Source organism: Dasypus novemcinctus, chromosome 4 (genome assembly GCF_030445035.2).
Source record: "Dasypus novemcinctus isolate mDasNov1 chromosome 4, mDasNov1.1.hap2, whole genome shotgun sequence".
Classification (NCBI taxonomy): domain Eukaryota; kingdom Metazoa; phylum Chordata; class Mammalia; order Cingulata; family Dasypodidae; genus Dasypus; species Dasypus novemcinctus.
In genome coordinates this window covers 39,608,065-39,611,266 of record NC_080676.1, presented here as the reverse complement: position 1 = coordinate 39,611,266, position 3,202 = coordinate 39,608,065, and positions in this window count along the sequence as shown.

The window sequence follows — 3,202 nt, the reverse complement described above, 5'->3', positions numbered from 1 at the left end:
ACTCAGAAGCTGAAACTGCAATCTAAATAAAGTTTGATGGTTTAAAACAAAGCCACGTTCCATCCTTCAACAGCACAGTTTTTGGCCCCGCATCAAAAGAGAATTCAATAAAAATACATTTGGGAAGGACATTCCGTGTTCATGGATTGGCAGACTAAATATTGTTAAGATGTCAATTCCACCCAAACTGATTTACAGATTCAATGCAATCCCAATAAAAATCCCAACAGCCTTTCTTTGTAGAAGTGGAAAAACCAATCATCAAATTAATTGTAAGGATAACGGGTCCCAAATAGCCAAAAAGATCTTAAAAGAAAAAAAAGAACAAAGTTGGAAGATTCTTACTTCTTAGTTGAGAAGAAGAGCGAGTGAACTCAACTACTTAGTTACAGTAGTAAAAACAGCATGGTACTGGCATAAAGACAGATTGCCTAATGGAATCAAATCAAGAACTTGGAAATAGATCCTCACATCTATAGTCAAGAGATTTTTGACAAGGCCATCAAGCCCTCCTAACTGGGCCAGAAAAATCTGTTCAACATATGGTGCTGGTAGAATAGTATATCTATATCCAAAAGAAAGAAGGAAGAACCTTATCTCATACCTTACACAAACATTAACTCAAAATGGATCAAGGACCTAAATATAAAAGCAACAACCATAAAACTCCTAAAAGAAAATGTAGGAAAACATTTTCAAGATCCTGTGGTAGGTAGTAGTTTCTTAAATCTTACACTCAAAGCATGAGCAACAAAAGAAAAAATAGAAAATGGGACTGCCTCAAAATGCACCTCAAAGGACTTAGTCAAAAGGGTGAGAAGGCAGCTGACTCAATGGGAGGAAATATTTGGCAACCACATATCTGATAAGGATTTAATATCCATGATATACAAAAAAAAGCTCATATAACTCAACAATGAAAAGACAAATGACCATGTGTTTCTCTGCAATTTCTTTTTCTTCATTGGACAATTGTTTTTCAAGTCTTTTGCCCATTTTTTAAACATCATTAGTGATTAGGGAAATGCAACTCAAAACTACAGTGATATATCATTTCACACCTGTTAGACTGGATGCTATTAAAAAGTCAGAAGACTGTAAATGTTGGAGAGGATGTGGAAAGATGGGAAAACTTATTCACAGTTGGTGGGAATGTAGAATGATTCAGCCACTGTGCAGGTCTGTTTGGCAGTTCCTAAGGAAGTTGAATATAGACTTGCCATGTGACCTGGCAATACTGTTATGAGGTATATATATACCCAGACATTTGCACACTGATATTCACAGCGGCATTATTCACGATTGCCAAAAGTTGGAAACAACCCAGATGTCCATCAACTGACAAATGGGTAAACAAATGTGGTGCATACACACAATAGAATATTATGCAGCAGTAAGAAGAAATGACGTCATGAAGCATATGACAACATGGATATACCTGGAGGACCTTACGTTGAGTGATGCAAGCCAGACACAAAAGGACAAATATTGTATGATTGTGCTATTATGAGCTAAATATCTTGTGTAAACTCATGCAGTTAATAAAATATAGGTTACCAGAAAATAGAAGGGGGGTAGGGAACTGAAAGCTGAAGGTTAATCTGTGCAGAATTGGTACAAATCTTTTGTAAAACTTTGGAAATGAATAGAAATGGTTAAAGCATATCATGGTATTTATATTAATAACTTGCAGTGCTATCATATGCATATGAGATTGGTTGAGAGGGAAAGCCTAGCCGATGATTGTACACTTTGGATGGATTTATGCTTTATTAATATGTATTAATAAAATTGATTGGTTAAAAAAAGTACATTTATATGTTTTGAGTTAAAATACATTGACATGTTTGAAGGTGTGTGTGCATCATGTTTCCCAGTTCTACTGATTAACTGTCCCAACTGCCTTGTCTAAAGGGCCTCCCACTCCAGGGATATCCTGACTGCATCAAGGTCTTGTCTCTCCTTGTTTTCCTATCTCATGGAATGATTTAATTTCCAACCAGGGCTTTCATATAGACTTAAACAAATGGCTACTAAATCTGCAAGCTCTTTGCATTCATGTCTGTCCCTGCACTGGGCGTTGCACATAGTTACTACTTTAAAAACATTAGATTTAACTTGTATTAAAAACAGTCTATAAATTATAACCCAAGAGTTAGAAATCTGACTTAAATGAGTGTCACAAGATCGTCCCCTTTCTTTGAAGTCATGATTTATCTCTTTTTAACAATTAAAGGGAAGATGATCAGGTGACAATTATCATGGGACATTTATTATTTTAAATTTATGTGACTGATGCTAAATTTTAAAAATCAAATGTAGTCTTTCAGAAATATATGGACAATTTTTAGGTGGACAATGACAAGTGCAGCTACAGCTTTCAATTTTATCTAAACATGCCTGAAGTTTTACTTCTTGTTAGAGCCCTGTGAACTTATTTCCCCTGAGGCAATTTTCTCTCACGTAGGTAGGAAAGGAATGGTTATCCATTCCATTGTGCAGATAAGAGAATTGATGGCCCTAAGTTACTGCCTTTACCCTTGAACTTATAGCTATTTAGTGACTTTAAATGGGATTTAAAACCTGCACTATGCATCTTGAATCACCTTTTAAATGTTCCTAAACCCATTTACAGTTAGACAGGAGAATCAGAGACTCAAGAGTGAAAAGTCAAGCCCTTCTATCCTCAAGGCTGGGTAGAATTATGCCATTAGTGTTCATTTCTTTGATATAATACATTTTCACACAAAATTATTGAGATGAATAATAAGATAATAATTCACTCTTTAATTTAATTTAATACTTCTATTAATGAATACATCCAATTTGCTTTCCTTAAATTAGTTACTTGAAGAAATGGAAATGACAGTATTATCAGTAATGTGAGTTTTGAGGAAGAGTTATTATAGATTAGGCAAATTTGTCTAGGGATAAAAGTAAATTTCAGGTTATAGAAAGAAACTCCAACATGTGTGTATGTGAGTGGGGGTAGAATGGCGCAGGGAGTTATGGCCTTAGTCATAATCAAGGATTCTGGAAACTAGGATAATTGGTGTCCAGAGGTGAAAAAAAGAATAGAGTGGTAAGGAGCAGAATGACCCAAGACAAATGTTTCTATTTCATGATTTTAATCTAGGCTGAAGTAAATGTTGAAGTAACTTGATTCTTATTATTTTTTATATGAAACTTTGGTTTACTTTAT